The sequence below is a fragment of the Ranitomeya variabilis genome, chromosome 3, assembly GCF_051348905.1.
Source record: "Ranitomeya variabilis isolate aRanVar5 chromosome 3, aRanVar5.hap1, whole genome shotgun sequence".
Lineage (NCBI taxonomy): Eukaryota > Metazoa > Chordata > Amphibia > Anura > Dendrobatidae > Ranitomeya > Ranitomeya variabilis.
The window spans coordinates 679,366,095-679,394,052 of record NC_135234.1 but is presented as its reverse complement, the minus strand read 5'-3'; the positions used below and the strand labels follow the sequence as shown (position 1 = coordinate 679,394,052).

General features: G+C 47.9%; 1 protein-coding gene across 1 annotated transcript in view; it reads right to left on the bottom strand.

Moving 5' to 3' along the window:
* SPRYD3 (SPRY domain containing 3) overlaps positions 1 to 3,392 on the bottom strand; it is a 58,753-nt gene extending 55,361 nt beyond the window's left edge. The window contains exons 1-2 of the mRNA XM_077298016.1: positions 3,276 to 3,392; positions 1,108 to 1,606 (exon numbers count right to left, since the gene is read on the bottom strand). The gene's annotated coding sequence lies outside the window, so the exon portion shown is untranslated. The remainder of the gene's footprint in view (positions 1 to 1,107; positions 1,607 to 3,275) is intronic.
* Positions 3,393 to 27,958: the final 24,566 nt, after the last annotated feature.

Genomic DNA, 27,958 nt, shown 5'->3' with positions numbered 1-27,958 from the left:
GTGGTTAGGGTTATGGTTGGGATTAGGGTTAGGGGTGTGTTGGAGTTAGGTTTGTGGATAGAGTTATGGTTAGGGTTGGGATTAGGGTTAGGGGTGTGGTTAGAGTTATGGATAAGATTGGGATTAGGGTTAGGGGTGTGTTGGGGTTAGATTTGTGGTTAGGGTTATGGTTGGGATTAGGGCTAGGGGTGTGTTGGAGTTAGGGTTATGGTTAGGGTTGGGATTAGGGTTACGGCTGTGTTGGGGATAAGGGATAGGAATAACTTGTTGACAGCTGAGAGTCCAACTTCTGAGACCTCTTAGTGATTCTAAAATTGTGTAAGGGACTTCTGAAGGAAGCGGCGTAGACCACTTGGTTGGCTGAGCATGCGCATCTCTGCTTCATTCCACACAAAGCTCTGCACCATTCTACACAGGGCTCTGCACTCTGCAAAGCTTTATTCTTTGGATCCCTGCAGTAAAACTACAGCAATCAGTAAGCTTTCCCCTACACTATGCATGGGGGGACCTTGTAATTTTGGGAAAAGCCCTTTAAATGACATTATTGATGATACTGTTTCACTACATTTTCTGCATATTCCATCTGTTGCTGTGGTGGGTTTGTGCCCCACTTAGGCTACTTTCACACTAGCGTCGTGCACTGCACGTCGCTATGCGTCATTTTGTAGAAAAAATGCATCCTGCAAAAGTGCTTGCAGGATGCGTTTTTTCTCCATAGACTTGCATTAGCGACGCAGTGTGACGCATTGCCACACGTCGCAACCGTCGTGCGACGGTTGCGTCGGACCGTCGCCACAAAAAAAGTTACATGTAACTTTTTTGTGCGTCGTGACCGTCTTTTCCGACCGCGCATGCGCGTCCGGAACTCCGCCCCCGCACATCACAATGGGGCAGCGGATGCGTTGTTAAAATGCATCCGCTGCCACCATTGTGCGGCGCTTTCACAGTTTGCGTCGGTGCGCCGCAACGTCGCATTGCGACGTGCAGTGCATGACGCTAGTGTGAAAGTATCCTTAGATGAGAGGGGCAGCCACCGACATTTCGGCAGCAAATTCTGGTGTGTGTGTTCCCTAAAGTACTCAATTAATGGGAAACAAAATAACTTACCTGCTGTTTTCTTCTCGGAGCCGTATTCTCTGCAGCCATACCGGTGTACTAGAATTTATTTTCAGGATCAAAACAAATATGTCAATAAAATGTGTTCACATCCTTGGACTTTATCCGGTTTTCTTGTGTAACAACATTGAGTCACTTGGGCGGCTGTCACCTTAATTGGCTTCACTGAAGAAGGACGGTCTATCATATGTAGAAGTCTGCGGTGCTCATGTGCAATCCAAGGGTTCATTCACACAGTGAGATCAGAGGTGTTTTTTGGATGATTCTGACGTTGTCGTAGCCAAAAATGTCATGTGACTCCGCCATCAGTGTACAGCCTTCAAGTGTTTGTAGGGCGCGTTCAGACAAGTGTATTATACCTTCATGGTAAAATCCTCACACACTGGCAGCACATAGGACAATGCTGTTCAGATGACAATAGATCCATGTGAAACAATCGCAACATTCACTAGTTACTTGTGTTTTTCAAATGAGTCTCCCCAATTCAACACTGTGGGTACACAAACAAAAATGGATGCCATGCAGATTATCCGCATTACATCCATTTATTACAGATATGCTGCAATTATTATCATATTGGTTCATGTACATTTATAAAGTATTGATGTATAAAAGCAAATGCAAAACAGATATAAAAACAGACATACATATGGGATATGGATGAAAATCGGAAGAGTTTTCGTACGCTCATCTGATTCTGGCCTTACACAGATTTTTTCCTGACATAAGTTGACAGCTTTTTTTTTATGAGGGGGACAGGGGCAAAAAATGCAGATATTTATTGTATGCACTTTAGAGGTTTTTTTGCAGAAGTTTTTTTTCACACTTTTGGCGCATACTATGTTTTGGGTACTTGGTTATTTTTTATTCTTAGGATGCATTATTCTCTTTTTTTCACGCAATTTCCCATAGACTTAAAAAATGTGACAAAATGTCTGAATAAAAAAACATCTAAACGCTTGTAAAAAAAACAACTTGAAAGTAATGGCATTTTTGTACAAGCCTAAAAAATGCTAAAACAAAAGTCTCATAGAACAATATCTGTATGTACACCCCACAAAGTAAGGCCGGTTTCACACGTCAGTGCCTCCGGTACGTGTAGTGACAGTTTTCCCACGTACCGGAGACACTGACACACATAGACCCATTCAAATGAATGGGTCTATGCACATGTCAGCGTGTTTTGACGGACCTTGTGTCCATGTGCAAAACACGCAGACATGTCAGTTTTTACCTGGACACACGGGCCGCAAAACGTGCCACACACGTGCACGCGAAGAACAGTGTACACTGTCCTCAGTGTGCACAGACGGCCGCAGGGGAAGCAGTGCTACTGTAAGCCGCTGTTCCCCTGCGTGTAGTGCTGAAGCCGGCTGTCATCACTTCTCCCCTGCTCAGCCGGCGAGCAGGGGAGAAGGGATGAAAGAAAAAAACGACGTTATATATATTTTTAAACCATGTAGAACCATGTAGAAGTGGAGTAGTAGATGAGAAAAATATGCAGAAGCTGTGGAATGATTATGACAGGGGAGGGAAGGAACCAGTGTGAATACTTAGGGTACCTTTACACAGTGCAATTTTGATCGCTACGACGGCACGATTCGTGACGTTGCAGCGTCGTATGATTATCGCTCCAGCGTCGTAGACTGCGGTCACACGTTGCAATACACAGCGCTGGAGCGATAATTTCATGACGTATTTGCGATGTAGAAGCCGTTGGTTACTGTGCGCACATCGTATACAACCTGTGTCACACGATGCAATCATGCCGCCACAGCGGGACACTAGACGACGAAAGAAAGTTTCAAACGATCTGCTACGACGTACGATTCTCAGCGGGGATCCGGATCGCAGTAGAGTGTCAGACACAACGATATCGTAAATGTATCGCTGGAACGTCACAAATCGTGCCGTCGTAGCGATCAAAATTGCACTGTGTAAAGGTACCCTTAATGTCACATGCCGGTAATCTAATGTAGGTGTAAAAGTCCCCCTCTTATATAGATACCTCAGAATGGCATGTATTAGGCTTGAGGTAACCACCTCAGATGGCCAGAAAAGGAACAGGGGCTATAGGGAATACAAATTAAAAATTTAAAAATGTGTCAGCGCATAAAGGCATAATCCCCTATCTGGTAAATAGGCATCTAGTACGGTACCTGGAGGGAAGCCGTTCTGGTATATGTGATGTCCTCTCAGACGCGGAGTCCACCGTTTGTCTGAGGTGTGTGTGTAGGTGGCGCGTTTTAAATCCCCCGGGCCTGCGCTGTGGTGAGACGCCGTGACCGGATATGATGTAATGGAACACAGCCAGAGCGGAAGTGTATGGCCGTGCGGGTCACCATGAAAATATGCGTTCCATTGCAGTAGCGCTGATGTAGGGGGCAGCATAAAGTTTAATGTAGTGCACTTGGGCGGCTATATTATGTGGTAAGAAGGTGGAGAGATGGGAAATATGTGTATATTTAATAAAGCACAACGATCATGTAAAAAAGCCGTAGGTGGGAGGTTTAAAGAGGCGGGGTTGGAGGAGGGGTGTACCGTGTTAGATGTAGCAGGACATAGGAATGAAATAAAAAGGAGGAATAGATACCATAGGATCTGCGGGCTATAAAAGGGGATAGAGACTATATCCTCTGTAAACCCAGTACATTATAGGGTCTAAATAGACCACTGGGCATAGAGTGTGAGCACAGTGCAGTATACTGTGATGTATTCCGGTGGATAAAATATGACATCTGTTCTAAGAGTGCCGCCAGGAACTCGTATATCTAGAGAAATGACGTGTCCGTGGTGAACAGTGGCGGTCAGACAAGACACTAACACGGAGAGTGGTGATCGATCCGGTGGTGACAGTAGTTCGTGATGTGCCAACCATCATTAATACAGACGTCATATGTCATATAAGACAATCACAACAATAGTACAGCAACAGTCATAAAAGATGCTCAGTACCCTTAGATAAATGCAGACAACTCGTATTCCCTGTTTAGTCCTTTTGGTGACAATGTATCTAAGGTGTGAATCCAGTATGCCTCACGTTTCTTGAGCATAAGTATTCTATTGCCTCCCCTGCGTTGTATGGGAACTTGCTCAAGGACTTGAAATTTCAACTGTGAGATGTTATGTCCGGATGTGTGAAAGTGATGGGGTAGTGGTAACAGGAGATTATTGCAGCGAATGGTAGATTTGTGTTTAGACACTCGGTCCCTGATTGGTTGTGATGTTTCCCTCACATACAATAGGCCACACGGGCATTTAATGACGTAGATGACAAATGTGGAACTACACGTGAAATACCCTCTAATTTTGAATTCCTTGCCAGAGTATGGATGTGTGACCACGTTACCTTTAAGAACGTTGTTACACTGGACACAGTGCAAGCAAGGGAAAGTGCCTTCCCTTGGTTTACCTAAAAAACTTTGTTTCACAGTGGTATTGGTGCCAATATCTGCCTTAACTAGATTGTCCCGCAGACTTGGGGCTCTTTTGAAACACGGAAGGAATAGGTGTTGAAATTCTTTGACGTTAGGGTAGGCACTGGAGAGGATTGACCAGTTGCTACGTATAGCTATATGGAGATTGTACATGAAGGGGTGGAACGAATGTACAAACGGGATGCATAAAGTAGTGTCTGTCCTGGGTCTGTTGGTCATGACCCTAGATTCCTCAAGGAGGGATAAAGGGTAGCCTCTAGCTTGGAACTTCTGTGTCATCTCATGTGTGCGATGTTCCCTGGTGTCAATATTGGAAACAATGCGTTGTACCCTCTGATATTGTGCCTTAGGTATGGATCTCTTGGTTGATGGGGGGTGGAGACTCTGAAAATGTAGGAGACTATTGCGGTCTGTACTTTTGGAATAGAGATCTGTACTCAGTAGACCGCTCGAGTCTTTCACTACCAGTGTGTCAAGGAAATTCATGCTCCAAAGGTCATAGTTCATAGTAAAGGTAATTTTGGCTCTGATTGTATGTTTGTATTTTTGTGATAATCTGTATATACTTTTGTTCTACTTATGTTTTGTTGTTTATATACCATATTGCACCTAGTACACAGACGGACACACGGACAATGATATCTCCGGTACCGTTTTTTCCTGTACCGGAAATATCAGGACGTGTGAAACCGGCCTAAATTGGGATTCTGTGCTCAAACCCTCCACTACTAAAAAGCAATACACAGTTTCAAAACATCATACTTTCCCCAGTGAAAACACTACAGGTTAAAAGGAACCTGTCAGCAGATTTTCCCATACGATATAAGATCACCTTTCAAGTGCATTCTACAAGGCCGGTTTCACACGTCAGTGTCTCCGGTAAGTGTGGTGACAGTTTTCTCACGTACCGGAGACACTGACACACATACACCCATTCAAATGAATGGGTCTGTGCACTTGTCAGAGTGTTTTCACGGACCGTGTGTCCGTGTGCAAAACACGCTGACATGTCCGTTTTTGAGCGACAGCACGGATCACACGGACCCATACAAGTCAATGGGTCTGTGTAAACACGTACTGCACACGGATGGCGTCCGTGTGCCATCCGTGTGCGTTTTTAAAGTCAGTGTTAAAATTTAAAAATTGTTTCCCAGGACGTCCCTCATGACAGCACGACAGGAGGTAGTCCTGTATATCCTCTAGGGACAGGAAACATACCTCACTGGGCAGGGGTCCCTCAGAGTGTCGGTGGAGCAGGGGAGCTCCTGATGTTGCCGCTTCCTTCTCCGGAGGGTTCTCGGCTCAATTTGGCCGCCAGCTGCTTACTTCCGGTTGCATGGTGAACATGCGTTCCACCGGTGAACGTGTTTCCGGCCGGACGCCATTTGAGGATGCACACTTTAGAGGGACACTTCCGATCGGGATGGCGCAGCATGGGTTCCAATCAGGAGAGCTATGGGGATAATCTGGAGGCCATCTGGACAAGGTAAGACCCTTTAAAAAGGGTACTCACAAGACGGGTGATGTGCACAGTCTGACCCATTTAGGTTAATCCATGTCGCTCAGAAGCACCAGCCGAGCAATCCTTGGCCAGCGTAAGTGCCCCCATAGCGCCTGCTTTGTCTCATGTTAGTAGTCACTTAGTTGAAGGGGAAATGTTCCATTTTGTGTGTTAGGATAAAGGGACCCCCTTAAGATCCAGCTCTTCTTCCCGGAAGAGGATGCGGAGATGCCCGACATGCAACACTAAATTAGCGGACTCATACACAAAACAATTATGTCCGGAGTGTCTTGCAAAACTCCTAAAAGAGGAACAGGCGTCCTTCCTGACGAATATGCGGGCCATTATCAGGGAAGAAGTCCAGAGCACCGTTGCTAATCTCGTGCCGCCACAACCAGATCCGAGCACCTCCCATCACAAGAAAGCCCAATGGGAGATGGAGGAATCCTCAGAGAAAGCGTACCCTTACTTGTACTATTCAGAGGAAGAGGCTGAAGATGAGGAAGAAGGTTTTTCCCAGAGGCCATCCGAGTAGAGGAAAAAGTATTTTCTCACTCGAAAATACGGACGACCTATTGAAAGCGGTGAGAGCAACCATGAAGATTGAAGAAACTGAGGTCCCTCGCACGGTTCAGGACGAGATGTTCAGCGGTCTCAGAACACAAAGAAATAGAGGGCTTCCAGTCAACCAGCATATTAGAGCCATGATCCTGGAAGAATGAGAAGATACGGAGAATCGCCTGGTCATCCCTCATAACTTTAAGGCTGTGTGCACACGTTGCAGGTTTTTCGCTTTTTTTGCGTTTTTTTCGCTATAAAAACGCGAAAAACTGCATACATTATGCATCCTATCATTTAGAATGCATTCCGCAATTTTTGTGCACATGATGCGCATCGCGGTAAAAAACGCAGCAAGTTCATTAATTTTGCGGATATTTTGCGGATTTCCCACTATATTATTGCATTGGGAACCTCCAGAAAAATCCGCAAAAAAACCCGCACCAAAAACGCGGTAAAAACTAATGCGGATTTCTTGCAGAAAATGTCTGGTTTTGCTCAGGAATTTTCTGCAAGAAATCCTGAATGTGTGCACATAGCCTAAAGCCCATCTTCCTTTTGATCCTTCAGAAATCAAAGAATGGGAGGAAATCCCTAAGGTGGATATTCCTATCACCAGAGTGGCAAAAAAGACCGCTATACCATTTGAGGACTCTTCCTGCCTGCGGGACGCCATGGACAGGAAGGCAGAGGGTCTGTTGAGAAGAAGCTGAGAGTCCACGGCAGCGATTATTAATACCAACATAGCAGCCACCTCGGTAGCTAGGTCCATGGGCATCTGGATTGACGAACTATCCACCCAGATAAAATCTAACACCCCTAGAGAGGTTATAGCAGAATATAACCCCATGTTAAAAATGACGATACAGTTTATGGCGGATGCTTCAGCAGAGTCTGTAAGATTTGCGGTTAATAGTAACGTACTATCCAACTCGGCACGGCGGGCCATATGGCTGAAAAACATGGTCAGGGAATAGCCAATCCAAAAGCAAGCTCTGCTCCATCCCTTTCTCAAGAACACTTGTCTTCGGTCCTATACTGGATGACATTTTAGAGAGGGCCGCTGATGACAAAAGGGGGTTTCCGGAGGAAAAAAAACAAAAAATGTTGTTCCTTTCTTAGGCCCCATCAGCCCTCTAGGCAGAACTATAAGGGAAAGGGAAAAACAGGCAGGTGGAATTTCCCCAAGGGAGGTAAGGGTAGAGTCACCCAGTCGTCCTCCACCGCACATATAAGGTCTTGACGCCAGGAAAGTAGGAGGGAGACTCCAGTTTTTTCAAACAGAGTGGGGGGCATAACCGGCAACAAATGGATCCTGCGAACCATAGGAGAAGGTTACAGGATAGATTTCGCCCATCTCCCTCCCCATCGGTTTTGCATCACCAAACCCCAATACCTTTCCACGCAAAACAGGCTCTGGACAGATGTCAGAAATCTCTTAGAATTGGGGGTGGTCGGGCCGGTACCTATTGCAGAAATAGATCAGGGCCACTACTCCTCCCTATTCTCCATAAAAAAAGCCTTCGGGCAAATATCGCACCATCATAAATCTAAAACCCCTGAATCAGTGGGTAAGATACAAAAGCTTCAAAATGGAGACAATAAAATTTGCCATCCAACTGATAGAGACAACACCATGTGCACTTTAGATCTAAGAGATGCGTATTATCATGTGCCGATTCACCCAGACCACCGCCAATATCTGAGGTTCGCTCTATACCATCACGATTCAGACCATCATTTCCAGTTCATATGCCTTCCATTTGGCCTATCCTCAGCCCCGCGCATCTTTACAAAAATAATGATGGAGGTGGCAGCTTTTCTGAAGAAACAAGGGATCATCGTGGTCCCCTACCTGGACAACATCCTGCTGGTAGCAGACTCGGCTATACACCTCAAACAGCAGCTATCCCGCACTATAAAAGTTCTGGAGGACCTAGGGTGGCAAATAAACTGGGAAAAATCCGATTTACATCCAGGGACCCAGAAGGTGTTCTTAGGGGTCCTCCTCGATTCCCATCGTAGGATGTCCTACCTGCCCCACGTGAAGCAGGGGGAGATCAGAAACATGATCTGTATGTTACAGAGGAAGATGACCTCAGATACGCCATGAGGATCCTAGGACTGATGACATCCTGCATCCCGTGTACATTGGAGTCAGGCCCACTCAAGACGCTGATATAGAAGGGTTAATGTTTTACCTTTAATTTGCCTTTAATTGCTAGAATGTGTTTAGTCGTGCAAGCAGTCTGGTAGTCTCCTCTTCAAGGATACTATACTTCTTATCATATATGTTTTCAATAGCCAGCAACAACATGTTCTGGGTACATGGGAAATAAAGTATGACCCTGGGTAACGGTGGGGGCTACATGAGTTACATTGAGTTACAATTGTTGAAAATGGTATAAAATATTGCCTTGTGTTTGAGTATATCAGATAAAGTGACTTGCTCACAATCCGTGTGCGGTTTCCTTGTCAATGAAGGGCCTAACCTCCAAATTTGGCCTCACTGGTGATCTGGCATATCTGACATTGGGTCAGAATGCAAACAGCTACAACAATGCCTTCAGAGAGCAGTCCTTACGTCCTGGAACAGGCATCACTCGGGCCTAGACAAAAAGATGGCGGTCCCCACCGCTCTAAAACATTCCCTGTCATGATGGAAATCCAGGGACAATCTCGGAAGAGGAGTGTCTTGGATCCTTTCCCCCTGCATTCAGATTTCCATGCAAGTTTGAATGGATGGGGTGCAAAAGTAGAGGGTAGTTTTCTACAGGGCACATGGGGCCCGGAAGACTGGAGAAGAACCTCCAATTATAGAGAGCTAAAAGGTGTATGGGACACTCTGCAACGCTGTCAGGACACGGTCCGAGATCGACATGTAAAAGTCCTGTCGGACAATATTACAGCAGTTTCCTTCTTGCGACGCCAGGGAGGTCCAAGAGGCCAACTCCTGCAGACCTTAGCCGAAAATATTTTTCAGTGGGCGGAAAGAAACGTCCGGTCCATCTCCGCCGTGCACTTGAAAGGTTCCGAGAACATAACGGCAGATTATCTCAGCAGGGAGAAACTTTGGTCCTCAGAGTGGGAACTGAACCCAGAGGTATTCCACCAGCTGACCCGGAGATGGGGAACACCACGTATAGACATGTTTGCAACCCGGAAGAATGCGAAGGTGGCAAGATTCTTCTCCATAAATTCAGCCGACAGCCCAGAAGGCATAGATGCCCTATCTCAGAGTTGGGAAGAAGGTCTTCTGTATGCGTTCCCTCCTTTTCCCCTCATACCGAGAATACTGAGGAAAAACAAAGAGGATTAGGCCACAGTGATATTGTAGCTCCCTTCTGGCCGAAGAGGAATTGGTTTCAAATGTTGCACCGCATGACTCTGGAAGATCCACTTCCAGACAGACCCTATCTGCTGTCTCAAGGTCCCCTCTGGGACCAACACCCTTGTCTTTTGCGCCTGACGGCCTGGATCGTGAGGGGAAGATCCTAAATTCAAGGGGATTGTCAGACAGGGTGATAGCTACTATGCAGGCGAGTAGGAAACCAATAACATCAGCGATCTACTCCAAGATATGGAAGAGGTTCTGTTCCTATGTGGGCGAATCTACTTAGAGCACAGCCCGCCCAGAAATTCCCAGAATATTGGACTTCCTACATTAGGAATTTGAGATGGGCCTAAAGCCTAGTACACTGAAGGTGCAGATCTCTGCCCTTAGTGCCTTCATGGACTTTTCTTTAGCCGACCTCCCTTGGGTATCAAGGTTCTCTCGAGCCATTACCAGATTAAGGCCCACAGTCAGAGAAACTGTGCCTCCTTGGGACCTAAACCTTGTGTTAAATACACTGTGCAGATGCCCCTATGAGCCCCAAGAAGAATTCAGCATCAACATCCTCTCTATGAAGACGGCATTCCTAGTAGCAGTTACCTCAGCAAAACGTTTGGGTGAATTACAGGCACTGTCAGTCAGGGATCCCTACTTACAGATCCTGGAGGATCGATTAATATTTAGGCTTAACCCGTCCTTTTTATTGAAGGTCATGTCAGAGTCAAATTTGAGCCAAGAGAATATTCTTCCATCTTTTTGTCATCTTCCAAAAAACGAGAAGGAAAGGCTGTTTCACACACTAGACGTGAGAAGAGCAGTGATGCGCTATGTAGAGGTCACAGCTTCCTGGAGGCAGGATTCGAATCTCTTCTTATGCTGGGAAAAATAAGGGTAAAAAAGCCTCTAAATTAACCTTGTCTAGGTGGATCACGTCTACTATAGCACTAGCATATGAGTGAGCGAAAAAAGATCCCCCACTTAAAATTAAAGCCCACTCTACAAGAGCAATTTCTGTTTCCTGGACCGAAAGAGCAGGGGCTTCCATAGAACAGGGCTGCAACTTGGTCCAATATAACAACCTTCTGTAGACATTATAAGTTAGATGTGATGTCAGGTCAGCAATTGTCCTACGGACGAAAGGTCCTACAGGCAGTGGTCCCACCCTAGAATGCCATTTATTTGGTATTTCTCCTGTCGTGTTGTCATGAGGGACGTCCTAGAAATTAAACCTACCGGTAATTATATTTCCATGAGTCCATCATGACAGCACCATTACATTCCCTCCCCTGAACCTTGAAACTAATGTGAGTTAACATTTGTGTGTAGGAGTTAAATAAAATAGAGTTGCATCTATCCTGGTGTATTGATTGGAAAAAGACACTGGGGTTGAGGCGGAAGGGGGGGCTTTTAACCTCTTGTGTGTTTCCTGTCCCTAGAGGATATATGGGACTACCTCCTGTCGTGCTGTCATGATGGACTCCTGGAAATATAACTGCTGGTAGGTCTAATTTGTATTTTCAATACACGGACACACAGACAGCACATGGATGCCACACGGATGGTACACATGGATAGCACACGGATGTGACAAACAGTCACGGATATCTCAGGAAATATCAGGACGTGTGAAACCGGTCTCATCCTGTATATCTGTCCCCAATCTGGCCTGCAAGACAAGAAAAACACCTTTTATTATACTCACCTATGGGGCAGTCCGGTCTGATGGGCATTGATTGTCTTGATCCGGCGCCTCCTCTCTTCTAGCAATGCCTTCCTTCTCTTCGTTGTGTGGATGACGCATCCTAAGTCATCCACACAGTGTCCATCATCGCGCTTCTTCGCAGGCAGAGTAAAGTACTGGAGTGCGCATGTGCCAGTGCTCTTTGGCCTTTTCTTGCGCACTGCAGTACTTTGCTCAGTTCTCAACAGGTTAGAGAAGTACGCCTGTGCAGGAGCGTGATGCTGGACACTGCGGATGACCTAAGACGCATCATCTATACGAAGCGACAAAGAGGACAGCAATTACAAGAAGAGAATGCAGTATGTGAGGGCTTACAGGGGCTGGCCTTACCTCATATAGGAAAAACTTGGCGACAGGTTCCCTTTAATTAGATCTTGACATTAGTATTGTCTATGTTCCAATGAGAACCCCTCTTTAACTTAACCCTCTCAGTTAAATACCCAATCACCCCCCCCCGACCCGGGCCCCAAAATTAAGACAATGACACCATACATTGGATAATATGGGCCACAGCAGCCTTTATTTATACACAATACAAATATTGAACAATAATATAAATAACACTGTAAACCAAGTGCCCACAGATCGAAACCTACAGCATTCAAGTGTACCCCACCCGACATCCAGAGTTCCTCATACAATTTTTCCAACTCAAAGTGACAAACCACAACACCCCCATTCCCACACACAAAACTGGACATAGCCCTGTTAATTTTTATTCTTGCCTTAATCTTTTCCACTGATCTCGCGTTATGCCAGCATTTCCGCAGAACAATTTCCGACCACACAACGGTCAGCCCTCTAAAAGACACCCATAACCGAAGCAAATCATGCTTAATGTCCTTCACTAATTCCTGAAAAGGACGAAACTCCAGGTCATTATGTAGCACACCAGGAGTCCAGTTGCCACAATTTCATTGCCTTCCTCACGGGGGGGGGGGGGGGGGGTGATGTCAAGTCTGGAAGTAAGGAGGGATCCCCTTGGCAGGTAACACAAACATACAACACATTCCTGACTCCAGACAAGAAGGGGGAGCTCTAAACCCGGTTTCAGGGGAACTTCCCTATAAGTTCTGGTCTGGAGGCGGGGTTAGTGAGTTTAGTGTGAGACAGTGAAGGGAGAGGAAGCATGTGAGGAGAGAGACTGGGAGTGGAGCTGTGACTGAGCTCTCCCCAGGATTAAGCGCAAAAGAAACCGGAGTCCGTGGTTGCACGGGTACTAAAGGCCCAGCAACTAGAACCGGAGGGCAGGAGATTGCAGGCCCATCTGACACCTAGAGGTACCACAGCAGGTCAGGAGCCTGGGGCTGCCAGTGAGAATACAGTGCCCATGAAAAGCTCATGCTGTCAACCATACGGGTTGGGAGTAACGGACACTGAGAGGAACTTTTGTAAAGCTTCAGGCTGAAAGGAACAGGGAATACAGCGCAAAAGGAAGGCCTCCGAACCCACCTGGCTAGGTGGATCCAAAGTAACTCCCAGGCTGCCTGGACCCCATCAACACCTGTAATCTGTGCCCCCGACTAGACCTGCAATTCACCAATAAAATGTAATGGAAACTGCAACCCCTATGTCCTCCAATAATTTCCTGTACTCTCAGTCTTGCAACCCACCGTCTATCATCCCTTACCAACTGCATCGGTAGCCCTGGTGCCCCGCTCCACCTGTGGGGAGCAGAACCATTTTTGCTGCGTTACCATCTGCCCCAGCGGTCCCTTTAAGCAGCGTCGGCCATCCTGGCAGAACACCACAGGTGGCATCACGACTTATCCCCAATAGACTTTATTTTTGACTTCCCTTCATCATTTTTGTTGGACGCTCAGGGCCACGGACCAGGTCATCATTTCCATGACCACCCCTTTAAGTACCGACCCAGCCCGAGTACCCCACAGCCCTAGTGGGTGCTCCATTTCTGGCATCACAAACAGGATGGACTGACCCAGCAAACTGGGTCCTGTGCGCCATACCCTTAATTAAACTGTTTGATCGCCGCCATTGTCGCGCCACACGGCGTGAAAGTAGCATAGGAGATGTGCTGTCGTGGGTGGAGCAAAACAAAGAGCGCAAAGGGAAGCTGCGCTCCATGCTCTGCGGTGTGCTGATGAAAAAGCAGGAGGCCCCAGACTTGAGAACCGGAAGGAGCACCGTCCATGCTGCCGGTGGAGCAGCCGCTGACTCTGGTAAGAAAATGCTGGGCCTGGCTGAGGTTAACTGGGGGGGAGGAACCTGTCCAATCTGGGTGGAGATTCAGCGGCGGCTGCAGCCGCAGCCCCCATGATGCAGCCAGATCCAGCGGCGGCCACAGCCCAAACAAGCCGGCCGGATCCAGCGGCAGCCGCAGCCACAGCTCCCATTATGCCGTTATCAATGCCGTACATACCGTGAGCAGTCTGGTTACTACAGTACTCAGGGGAGTCGCACACCCTGAGCGATTTTAAGGAGAGATTCTGCAGTTTGTTTGAAGTGTACCCCCTGTCTAAAAATCAAAAAGGTCAGCATCCTCACTGGCCAGTTAACTGGTGCAGCTCAGAGGGAGGTAAAGTCCTGGCTGTACACTGATAAAAGAGCTATTAAACAAATCTTGGCCAGGCTGAGGCCATGTGCACACGTTCAGGATTGTTAGCGTTTTTTTCGCGTTTTTTCGCTATAAAAACGTGATAAAAACGCGAAAAAAAACGCTTACATAAGCCTCCTATTATTTACAGGGTATTCCGCATTTTTGGTGCAAATGTTGCGATTTTTTCCGCGAAAAAATCGCATAGCGGAAAAAAAAGCAACATGTTCATTAAAAATGCGGAATTGCAGGGATTCCGCACACCTAGGGGTCCATTGATCTGCTTACTTCCCGCACGGGGCTGTGCACACCATGCGGGAAGTAAGCAGATTATATGCGGTTGGTACCCAGGGTGGAGGAGAGGAGACTCTCCTCCACGCACTGGGCACCATATAAGTGGTCAAAAAATAAGAAATAAAATAATAAACAGTCCTATACTCACCCTCGATGTCTTGCCGCCTCCTCGCACGCTGCCGTTCGGTTTCTGTACCTGGTGTGCGCTGAAGGACCTCGCCGAATGACGTCACTGTCCTGTGATTGGTCGTGAGCGGTCATGTGACCGCTCACGTGACCGTGACGTCACGGGAGGTCCTGTGCGCACAGACCAGCTATACGGAACGGACGCCGGTGAGATGTCTGGGTGAGTATAAGCATTTTTTTATTTTTTTTATTATTTTTAAACATTCTATCTTTTACTATAGATGCTGCATAGGCAGCATCTATAGTAAAAAGTTGGTCACACTTGTCAAACGCTATGTTTGACAAGTGTGACCAACCTGTCAGTCAGTTTTCCAAGCGATGCTACAGATCGCAGGGAAAACTTTAGCATTCTGCAAGCTAATTACGCTTGCAGAATGCTAAAAAAACGCGAAAAAAACGGAAAAAAAACGCAAAAAAAAAAATGCGGATTTCTTGCAGAAAATTTCCGGTTTTCTTCAGGAATTTTCTGCAAGAAATCCGCAACGTGTGCACATACCCTGAAGGACACTTTTGACACCCTCACTGCAGCAGAGATAAAGATGAGATTCTTTGGGTGTAAACAAAGGGTGCAGGACAGTATATGGGACTATGACCTTAATCTTCAGGAGGCACTGCGGTCCATTAAGCAGGTTGACCCTGACAGCGCGCAGGATGGGGACAGATTGTTAAAGGAGCAATTTTTTGAGGGACTCCTGTCATGCACCCACAGGACACAGCTGCGCATCTTGGCCCTACAGAACCCTGCCATGGACTTTGCACACTTTAAGGGTATGTGTCCACGTGCCGTATGACATCCGGAATAGCTGCGGATTGAACGCTGCGTTGAGCCACAGTGTTCAATCCGCAGCGTCCAGATGTTACAGCATAGTGGAGGGGATTTTATGAAATCCCGTCTCCACTATGCGTGCGAACACGCACCCGGCGGCCCTGCGTTTCCGGACATGCGGCGCGTCTTTTTAGAACGCAGCATGTCCGTTTACCTTGCGGCGACGCTGCGCCGCCGCAAGGTAAAACACAGGGCCTTATGTGTGGGGTGCGATGATTCCGGATGTGTGCAATGAACACATCCGGAATCATCACGTCTACAGAAGGGGGTGGCGCTTTGGGCGGAGTGAGTTTTCCGCTCCGTCCAAAGCGCCGGCCATCCTGAATGTGGACACATACCCCTAAAGATAGGGCCATCCAGGTGCTACATGAACCAAATTTCAGCCGCACAGCGCCCCCTAGGCGTCCAGCAATTACGTACCACCAAGAAGCGGCATCCTTTCCTCAGGCCCCCGTTGAGGCCGACGCGCAGACCCTAGATAATGACCCTGCTGCAGGACTGCGCCTTCAGGTCCAGGAACTGACCAAAAGTGTGGCTGCACTAGGCAAAACCATGCAGTCCATGCAAGTGTCCCCAAAGGAGAAGATCCAGTTGGCTTCCAGCCCAGATGACATCCCGTGGCGACGGCAGAAGAGGATCCCACCAACCAGAGGGAGAGACAGCGACCGCTACGACCACGACGGACTACCCATTTGTCGCCGCTGCAGCAAGGCAGGACACATCGCAAGGCAGGACACATCGCATGCAATTTAAACGAGCAACCCCTGGGGCAGAGGGCCAACCCCAAGGAGTAGGATGACCAGGCCCACAAAGCTGGCGAGCCAAGTAGGTTGGAGGATGATCGGTCCACCCAATTGTGATTGACGGCACTCCAATGAACGCTTTATTGGACACCGGCTCCCAGGTGACGACTATGCCATATATTCTTTACAAACGGTACTGGGCTGACTCTGATATTACCGTGGCCCAAATAATGATCTGAGAATAGTAGCCAGCAATGGTCAGCCTTTGCCACAAGTGGGGTACAAGGAGGTGACCATTAAGGTGGGGCGGGTAGCGTTAAAAGCCTAAGGTCTGGTAATTGGATATTGATCGGCGAGAATGTAACCCAATGATGACCTTAGGTACTAATGTGATAGAAAACTGTCTTGGCGAGGTTATTGTTTTGTTGCAGCAGGTAGCTGAAACTGCCGATTCCAGTGAGCAGCGTGCCCTGCAAAAAGAGATCAAAGCCCTGATGCAGAGACAACAGGTAGAACTGTCTGGTGGAGAAGTCGGCAGTGTCAGAGTGAGTGATCCAATCCCCATTGCAATAACCCCCAGGATTGAAGTGTTAACCTGGTGTCGAGCAGCAATAGGCCTCAGGGGTCAAGACTACCAGGCCCTGGTAGAACCCATGTATTCTGATAGTAGGCCCACCTTCTTGACAGCCAGAGGGGTAGTCAATGTCCCCAAAGGGGAGGGTACCAATGCGCATCCTGAATTGTGGAGAAAAAGAGGTCCATTTACCCCGATATGCCACCCTTGCAAAACTGTTCACTGTCAGTAACAATGCAATGCAAGCAACATAACCCTTGGTCCCGTCCGACCACGTGGAGGGCAATGTCTCTGCAGGAAAGTTGGAGGATTGGTGTCAGAAGTTACACGTAGGCACTGACTCCACTCCTTTGCACCAAAAGCATGGGGCTTACCGGGTGGTCCAAGAATATGAGCGGGTATTCAGCAAACACTCACTAGACTTTGGGCGGTAAAAGGAGTCCAACATCATATCCCCACTGGAGATCATCCACCCATTAAAGAGAGGTACCGGCCTGTACCTCCAGCTCACTATCAATGTGCCAAGGGTATGCTACGGGAGATGAAGGAGGCTGGGGTGATCAGAGACAGTTGTAGCCCCTGGGCTATGCTAAATGACTTTTTTTCATCAGTATTTACAAAAGAAAATCCCATGGCAGAAAATATGATCAGTGATAACAAAAATTCCCCATTAAGTGTCACCTGCTTAACCCAGCAGGACGTACGGCGGCGTCTAAAAATCACTAAAATTGACAAATCTCCAGGCCCGGATGGGATACACCCTCGAGTACTGCAGGAATTAAGTACAGTCATTGATAGACCATTATTTTTAATCTTTAAAGACTCCATAATAACAGGAACTGTACCACAGGACTGGCGTATAGCAAATGTGGTGCCAATATTCAAAAAGGGGACAAAAACTGAACTCGGTAATTATAGGCCAGTAAGCTTAACCTCTACTGTGGGTAAAATCCTGGAGGGCATTCTAAGGGATGCTATACTGGAGTATCTGAAGAGGAATAACCTCATGACCCAGTATCAGCACGGGTTTACTAGGGACCGTTCATGTCAGACTAATTTGATCAGCTTCTATGAAGAGGTAAGTTCCGGACTGGACCAAGGGAACCCAGTGGATGTAGTGTATATGGACTTTTCAAAAGCTTTTGATACGGTGCCACACAAAAGGTTGTTACATAAAATGAGAATAATGGGGATAGGGGAAAATATGTGTAAGTGGATTGAGAGCTGGCTCAGGGATAGGAAACAAAGGGTGGTTATTAATGGAGCACACTCGGACTGGGTCTCGGTTAGCAGTGGGGTACCACAGGGGTCAGTATTGGGCCCTCTTCTTTTTAACATATTTATTAATGACCTTGTAGGGGGCATTCAGAGTAGAATTTCAATATTTGCAGATGACACTAAACTCTGCAGGGTAATCAATACAGGGGAGGACAATTTTTTATTACCGGATGATTTATGTAAACTAGAAGCTTGGGCTGATAAATGGCAAATGAGCTTTAATGGGGATAAATATAAGGTCATGCACTTGGGCAGAAGTAATAAGATGTATAACTATGTGCTTAATTCTAAAACTCTGGGTAAAACCGTCAATGAAAAAGACCTGGGTGTATGGGTGGATGACAAACTCATATTCAGTGGCCAGTGTCAGGCAGCTGCTACAAAGGCAAATAAAATAATGGGATGCATTAAAAGAGGTATAGATGCTCATGAGGAGAACATAATTTTACCTCTATACAAGTCACTAGTGCGACCACACTTAGAATACTGTGCACAGTTCTGGTCTCCGGTGTATAAGAAAGACATAGCTGAACTAGAGTGGGTGCAGAGAAGAGCGACCAAGGTTATTAGAGGACTGGGGGGGTCTGCAATACCAAGATAGGTTATTACACTTGGGGCTATTTAGTTTGGAAAAACGAAGACTAAGGGGTGATCTCATTTTAATGTATAAATATATGAGGGGACAGTACAAAGACCTTTCTGATGATCTTTTTAATCGTAGACCTGAGACAGGGACAAGGGGGCATCCTCTACGTCTGGAGGAAAAAAGGTTTAAGCATAATAACAGACGCGGATTCTTTACTGTAAGAGCAGTGAGACTATGGAACTCTCTGCCGTATGATGTTGTAATGAGTGATTCATTACTTAAATTTAAGAGGGGACTGGATACCTTTCTGGAAAAGTATAATGTTACAGGGTATATACACTAGATTCCTTGATAGGGCGTTGATCCAGGGAACTAGTCTGACTGCCGTATGTGGAGTCGGGAAGGATTTTTTTTCCCCAAGGTGGAGCTTACTCTTTGCCACATGGTTTTTTTTTGCCTTAGGCTACTTTCACACTAGCGTCGGGAACAACCCGTCGCTGTGCGTCGGGCCGAGGTTCCCGACGCTAGCGTGGTCTCCGCCGCACAACGGGGGCAGCGGATGCATTTTTCCCACGCATCCACTGCCCCATTGTGAGGTGCGGGGAAGTGCGGGGAGGTGGGGGCGGAGTTCCGGCCGCGCATGCGCGGTCGGAAAAAGCGGACCGTCGGGAGCAAAAAACGTTACATGTAACGTTTTTTTTTCCCGACGGTCCGCTAACACATGCCCAAGCGTCGCAAAACGGACGCGACGTTTTGCAATGCATCGCTAATGCGTCGCTAATGTTAGTCTATGACGAAAAAACGTATCCAGCAAGAACTTTTGCTGGATGCGTATTTTCGGCAAAACGACGCATTTGCGACGTATTGCAGGTAACGCTAGTGTGAAAGTAGCCTTACTCTGGATCAACATGTTAGGGCATGTTAGGTTAGGCTATGGGTTGAACTAGATGGACTTAAAGTCTTCCTTCAACCTTAATAACTATGTAACTATGTTAGTCCTCGTTAGAAAAAAGATGGTACATTGAGGATGTGTGTTGACTACAGGCAGATTAACCGCATTACACATAAGGATGCCTACCCGTTACCCAGAATAGAGGAATCATTAGCTGCACTGAAATCCGCTAACTATTTCTCCACCTTAGATCTCACCAGCGGGTATTGGCAGGTTCCCGTGGCAAAGGCGGATAAAGAGAAGACCGCCTTCATGACACCAATGGGCCTCTCCGAGTTCAACTACATGCCATTCGGACTTTGCAACGCACCAGGGACATTACAGAGGATGATGGAGTGTTGCCTCGGGCACAAGAACTTTGAAACCGTTCTGTTGTACCTGGATGACATCATCATCTTCTCCAAAACCTATGAAGACCACTTGAAGCACCTGGCAGAGGTGTTTGAAGCCCTGTCCAACTTTGGCTTGAAAGTGAAGCCGTCTAAGTGCTACCTGTTGAAGCCCAAGGTGCAGTACCTAGGCCACGTGGTTAGCGCCAAAGGTGTGGCACCAGACCCTGACAAAGTCACCATGATCAGGGACTGGCCAAAACCCAGCACCATTCATGAAGTACGACAGTTCCTCGGGTTGGTAGGCTACTACCGGAGATTCATCAAGGGTTTCACCAAGATAGTCGCACCCCTGCAAGATCTTTTGGTGGGCCAGTCCAAGAAGGCTAAGAACAAGAATCCTCTGTTTGAGTGGAACGACAGGTTAGAAGAATCCTTCACTCGGTTGAAGTTGGCTCTCATGGAAGATGAAGTCTTGGCCTACCCTGACTATGACAAACCATTCATACTTTACACTGATGCAAGCAACGTGGGACTGAGAGCAGTGCTGTCCCAAGTGCAGAGAGGCAGAGAGAGAGTGATTGCCTATGCCAGCAGGAAGCTTCGCCCCACTGAAAGGAACCCCGACAACTATAGTTCCTTTAAGTTGGAGTTTCTCGCCATAGTCTGGGCTGTGACCGAGCAATTCAAACACTACCTGGCTTCAGTGAAGTTTACCGTCTTCACGGACAATAATCCATTGACTCACCTGGAAACCACAAAGCTGGGCGCATTGTAACAGCGATGGATGGCCTGGTTGTCCAACTACGAGTTTACCATCAAGTACCGAGCGGGGCATAAGAACGCTAATGCTGATGCGCTGTCCAGGATGCCCAATTTACCAGATGTGGGAGAAGACTCGGAAGAGCTAGAAGAAATCGAGTTACCAGCCTTCCACCGCCCCGAGGCGGCCCAGTGCTCCCACTGCATGAGGAACAAGTGCTGTGGCAGGCAAGAAGCCACGCTGAAGCCCTTGCCCCACCATGGATGGGCAGAGACACAGGATAGTGACTCGGCAGTCCACCTGGTAAAGGAATTGCTGACACAGGCTGATTCACACCCTGATCCAGATGCTCCACAAGAGACCCAACAGTTGTGGAAAGAAAAGGGCAAGCTGTTCATCTATGAGGGTAAATTGTGTCAGAGGAACATCAACTCGCGCACACAGGAACTGGTCTGGCAGGTGGTGGTCCCGAAGCGGGATGCACCAATGGTCTTGGAAGCGTACCACGATGGAGCAGGACACTTCGGGTGGAAGAAGTTGGAGGTCCTACTAGGTGAAAGATTCTACTGGATTGGCATGAGGAAAGCCATTGAGAAGTGGTGCCGAGAATGTGGCCCATGCAACCTGCGCAGGAAAGACCGCAACAGCCGGAGAGCCCCATTACAGCCTATAGTCACTAAAAAAACGCTTGAACTGGTAGCTTTGGATCACGTCAAGTTAACCCTGAGTAGGACTGGCTACACCTACGCTCTGACCATAGTGCACCATTACCCAAGTTTCCTAGTAGTCGTGCCTGTCAAGGACCAAACAGCGAAGACGGCAGCCAAGGCATTTCAACAACATTTTTGTTGACCACACAGCTACCCTGAAAAGGTACTCACCAACCAAGGCCCAGCCTTTGAGGCAGAAGTGTTTCAGAAGTTCTTTAACCTGTATGGATGCAAGAAAATCAGAACAACACCGTACCATCCACAGATAAATGGCATGTGCGAGAAAATGAACCAGGTGGTAATTGACCTATTGAAGACTTTGCGCCTGGAAGAGAGAAACCTGTGACCAGAGAAATTGCCGGACTTGGTAGATCTATACAACCATATCCCAGTTAACTCCACCAACTGCACTCCGGCCTACCTATAATCAGCATGCCCCTGCAGTTCCCTTGTCACCTGGAGAACAAGTTCTCAAAAGAAAGAGAAGAATGCACAAACTGGATGATCAGTGGGAAACTGAACCATACACCGTCATGCCTTCAAACTTTGATAACACCAAGGTGTGCCTCATCAGTAAAGATGGAGGAGAAACCTCAGCGGCAGTATCAAGGGATCATCTGAAGGTATGCCCTGACCAACTGAAGGAGAGGATTGAAGATCAAGACATTCCTCAGCCCATGGAAGAAGTGGAGGAAAAAAATCAGCACAGTACTCGGCAAGTTCCCTCAAAATTGGACAAGAGTGCAGAGTTGTGCCTGTTTTGACCTTTCCCCAGCTAGTAGTGCCAGAAGGAGATGTGACTCAAGACCAACCTGAAGACCAGCGGGCTTAAACAGCAGATGCCACACCAGCAGCGGAGCAAGAGAATGCACCACCTGCCAGCGGTGAATCTGTCATGCCCACAGTGAGCAGGAGGCAGGAGCAGTCATAGAAAATCAGGTATACCTATGCTACATAGAATCACCCTTAGCGTAGCCAATAGAGAGCACAATATTGCAGTGGTAGCAAGCATAGTGAATCTGGTTAGGTCACTACCAGTACCAGTGCTATGAAGATCTACCTGTAGTACCAGAAGTCAGATCCCAGCCCAGTATAGGGACTAAAATGTCACTGTAATACTAATATAAATAAGTTAGAATGTATAAGTTTGCAACCATTAAAGCATGAGTACCTACAGAGACTACTGTATGAACTTTTAAACATGCATAATAACCTGTTGAGGGCCATTTGGGCCACAGTACTATGTGTGGTCAGGACCTTCTGTGCATATAGTTCCCCGACCTGACGTAAATAGAAACCGTCGGCGTGGCCGAAGAGCCAAATAAAGTCAGGTCTAGAGTCCCGTAGCCATGCCCAGGAACGAAGCAAAGGTGGGTTGGGGAAGTTCCCACCAAGGAAACTCAAAAGTCCGGAGGGTAACACTAATGGACCAGTGTTGCCCCCAGGAACTTAATTGGCCAATTCTTACTGTTTTGTTTTGGTTTTTGTAATTTTTATATTTTTTAAACCCTGTAAACTGTTACAATTGTTCACCTGTTTAACCTGTTTTTGTTTCCTCAGTCCGGGAGTACTGAATTGTGCTAGGGGGTAATGTGGCACCCCAGGAGTCCAGTTACCTCAATGGCATTGCCTTCCTCACAGGAGGGGGGGGGGGGGTGATGTCATGTCTGGAAGTAGGGAGGGATCCCCTTGGCAGGTAACACGAACATACAACACATTCCTGACTCTAGACCAGAAGGGGGAGCTCTAAACCCGGTTTTAGGGGAACTTCCCTATAAGTTCTGGTCTGGAGGCAGGGTTAGTGAGTTTAGTGTGAGACAGTGAAGGGAGGGGAAGCATGTGAGGAGAGAGAGTGGGAGTGGAGCTGTGACTGAGCTCTCCCCAGGATTAAGTGCAAAAGAAACTGGACACCTGAGTCCGTGGTTGCACGGGTACTAACGGCCCAGCAATTAGAACCGGAGGGCAGGAGATCGCAGGTCTCCTGGCCCATCTGACACCTTCTCCCATCTGGCAATGACTGACAACTCTCTGCTATATGCGCACGCAGGAAGACACTTTTCAGTCACTGTCAGTGGGCGGGGAGAAGCCGCCAGGCAGCTGTCTGTAGGACTAGTGCACAGGACTGCACTGTCAGCGGGTGGGGAGAAGCCGCCGGGGACCTGTCTGTAGGACTAGTGCACAGCGCCACTCGCTTCCTAGCAGCTATTAGTATGTTTTTCTATGAAACACTCCAGCTTTAGGGTATGTGCAGATATTGCAGTAATTGGCAGCGCTTTGGATACAGCACATGTCCGATGTGTCCAAAGTGCTGCCACTATTGGACACAGGTAATTCCGCATGTGTTCACTGAACCGTGCCGATTCATCGCATCCAATGCATTGTACGGGTGACATTTATCTTGGATAAATTGACATGGTGCGCTCTGGAAAGACGCGCCGCTTATCTGTCTCCACAAGTAAACCGTGGGCGTCGCAGGCATCTATGGACGCATACTCCATAACTTTATAACAATAATAAGTCACTTACTATGACAGCATTACATATCATGCAGTAACATGGTTACTGTATCGAGACTTGTTATACTAACAGGCTCGGGCTTATAATAACACCCCGGCTGTAATAATAAGCCCCCTATCGCCCCATCAGCCCCCCCAACAGCACTTACTGCATGTGATGTGATGCAGAGCACTAAACACTATTATAGTAAGTATAATAATAAGGCCCCTGCCCTGTCCTCCTTCCACTACCACTTCAGTGCCCACCTTGCCCCCATGCTCTCACATTCACCCCACAGTGACCTTTACCTGAATTTAATTAGCCTACATTGCCCTCAGATGGAGTTTGCAGGCACTGCAGCTAGTTCATGGATGGCACTGCAATGTCTCACCAAGTGCAGCAGGCAGGGAGCATGAGGTGAGGTCAGACATGGCCAGGCAGTGTCTGAGGTAAATCAGTGGTGAGCACTAGGATCCAGGGGAGCTCCAGCATGCATGAAGGAGTCAGGAGAGGATAGCCGAGCCTGTCAGAATCTTATCTGGTGAGCTCCTGCCGCACAGTACACGGCACTGAGGACAGCACGCTAAAAGAAACCGGGTGCCTGCAATCACCCCTAATACCACTTTGTCTAAACCCTTTTAATGCCTGCTTTACCAGAAACACTTTTGTCAAATCCCTCTGACCCCGAAGCTTGAAACCAAAGGCCAAAGCCACGCTAATCCGCGAGACTTTCGCCGATGATCAACCTTCTGCAGCCCCCCGACTCAACCACAACAGGGCTCCCACCTGATCTGCCACAGAGCTGCTACCAGCACACGACGCTAATCAACCTTCTCAGGAACACCATACCGATTGCCACATGCTGGCTGCCAGAGACGACTGAATCAAAGATTCTCAACCCGGAGACCACGCTCTAAAGGCCCCGTCTCACTAAGCGATTTACCAACGATCACGACCAGCGATATGACCTGGCCGTGATCGTTGGTAAGTCGCTGTGTGGGTCGCTGGGGAGCTGTCACACAGACCGCTCTCTCCAGCGACCAACGATCAGGGGAACGACTTCGGCATCGTTGAAACTGTCATCAACGATGCCGAAGTCCCCCTGCAGCACCCGGTAACCAGGGTAAACATCGGGTTACTAAGCGCAGGGCCGCGCTTAGTAACCCGATGTTTACCCTGGTTACCAAAAAAAAACAAACACTACATACTCGCCTTTCGGTGTCCAGGTCCCTTGCCGTCTGCTTCCTGCTCTGACTGAGCCGCCGTACAGCGAGAGCAGAGCGCAGCGGTGACGTCACTGCTGTGCTCTCACTTCTCACTGTACGGCCGGCAGTCAGTGAGAGCAGGAAGCAGACGGCAAGGGACCTGACGGACATCAGAAGGCGAGTATGTAGTGTTTGTTTTTTTTTACATTTACGCTGGTAACCAGGGTAAACATCGGGTTACTAAGCGCGGCCCTGCGCTTAGTAACCCGATGTTTACCCTGGTTACCAGTGAAGACATCGCTGGATCGGTGTCACACACACCGATTCAGCAATGTCAGCGGGGCCTCAACGACCAAAAAAAGGTCCAGGCCATTCCGACACGACCAGCGATCTCGCAGCAGGGGCCTGATCGCTGGTACGTGTCACACATAGCGAGATCGCTATGGAGGTCGCTGTTGCGTCACAAAACGTGTGACTCAGCAGCGATCTCGCTAGCGATCTCGCTATGTGAGACGGGGCCTTTAGTCTATGTGCACACGATGCAGATTTTGCTGCGGATCCGCAGCGTTTCCGCAGCTGCGGGTCCACAGCAGTTTCCCATGAGTTTACATTACAATGTAAACCTATGGGAAGCAGAAAACGCTGTGCCCATGCTGTGGAAAAAAACGCCCGGAAACGCAGCGGTTTACATTCCGCAGCATGTCACTTGTTTCTGCGGATTCCGCAGCGGTTTTACACCTGCTCCAATAGAAAACCGCAGGTGTAAAACCGCAGTGAAATCCGCACAAAAACCGCAGTAAATCCACGATAAATCTTCAGCAAAAACGCAGCGTTTTTGCCCTGCAGATTTATCAAATCCGCTGCGGAAAAATCTGCAGAGGACCATTCTACGTGTGCACATACCCTTGGTAGGTATGTGGAGCAACCCATCAGTAAACATCTATCAACAAAAAACTCCCTCCCCAATAACAACCCAACAATCTAATGCTCTCCGGATGAAACAGTAACAATCTAAAAGCAGGTTCAATGTCCATTTTTGCCAAAAGTGCCACCCTCCCACAACTCCGAACCCAATGCGTCGCTTAATCAAATAACGTATAAACCATGGCGCAAAGCTCCGGGTCAACCCCATCATTCACCGACCTCCCACGAGCATAAGACAGATGATGAATAAGGCTACTTTCACACTAGCGTCGTACGACGCACGTCGCATTGCAATCGACGTGTTGCGATGTACCGACGCAAACTGTGATAGTGCCGCACAACGGTTGCAGCGGATGCAGTTTTACAACGCATCCGCTACCCCATTGTGATGTGCGGGGAGGCGGGGCAGAGTTCCGGCTGCGCATGCGCGGTCGGAAAAGACGGTCACGTCGCACCAAAAAACATTACATGTAACGTTTTTTGGTGGCGACGGTCCGACGCAACCGTCGCACGACGGTTGTGACGTGTGGCAATGCGTCGCTAATGCAAGTCTATGGAGAAAAAAACGCATCCTGCAAGCACTTTTGCAGGATGCGGTTTTTCTACAAAACGACGCATAGCGACGTGCAGTGCACGACGCTAGTGTGAAAGTAGCCTAAGCCGAAATTTATTCAGCTCCTTCTTAGGAACAACTCTCAAGGGTGAAACAACCAAATCATCAAACGGAGGAACACTAAACGGTCCGGACATCCAGCCCAAAGCAACCTCCTTGCCAAATTTCTCGGCAACCACCTCTGCATATTGCTCAGCCGACCTAAGATTCTTAAGAACCCGAGGTATCTCAAAAGGAGGAGCAGGAATTTTGAAACCATCCCTAAAACATAACCTCAACAGCTCCTCCTTAAAGGGAACCTGTCACCTGAATTTGGTGGGACCAGTTTTGGGACCAAAACTGGTCCCGCCAAATTCAGGTGACAGGTTCCCTTTAACCTTATCTGGAAACCTATTTAGATAAGGGACCATTTCGGCCAGCTTCACTGGCTTCTCTCCCTTGGGTATTATTAGTTCACTTCCCACCTTTGCCTTGATTTTTCTAACACGTCTGGTGGTTTCATGTGAAGAACCACTGCAGTGTGAGCAGAGAGGCTTGAACTTGCAGCTGGTTCCAAATTTACACTTGGTTTCATTAAACTGCCAGCATAATCCGGGCTTCTAAACTCCTCACTACCCTGACTGCCCCCCAGCCCCTTGTGTACTCCCCTAGGTGGTGGATGGGCCAGCAAACCCTGCCACCCTTGAAAGGAATGGCCAAACCTAGTCGGTGCCATAACCCGCAACCACAAACCTATATCCTTCTGATCCCAACGAATTGCTGGACGAATAGCCTTCCTCTGCCGAAACCATTCGTCATAACGGAGCCATGCTTGACCCCCATAAACCCTATGGGCCTCCCTGATTGAGTCCATATAGCAAAACAGAGGAGATCAATTCTCTGGCACCTTTTCCCCTATAACACTTGCCAAAATAGCAAATGCCAATTGACAAATGCCTGGGGGATCAGGCGCCACCTAAGTTTTTTCTCCTAATCCTTTTTATTATCATCCTTTTTCCCTTTATCCAAATTAAACTTCTCCAAAGGAAGCAGTGAAAAAATCTCGAAATATTCATCCTTCCAGATTTTTTCATGCACCTCCTTCTTAGGGCTGTCCCACACGTCCAGATAATTCCGGTACCAGAATAAATCGGTACCGGAGTTATCCGTGTCCGTGTGCCTGGGAACTCACGGAGGCCATACGTGCGGCACACGTGTGCCGCCCGTATGGCGAGTGGGTACCACACGGAGCGTGTGGT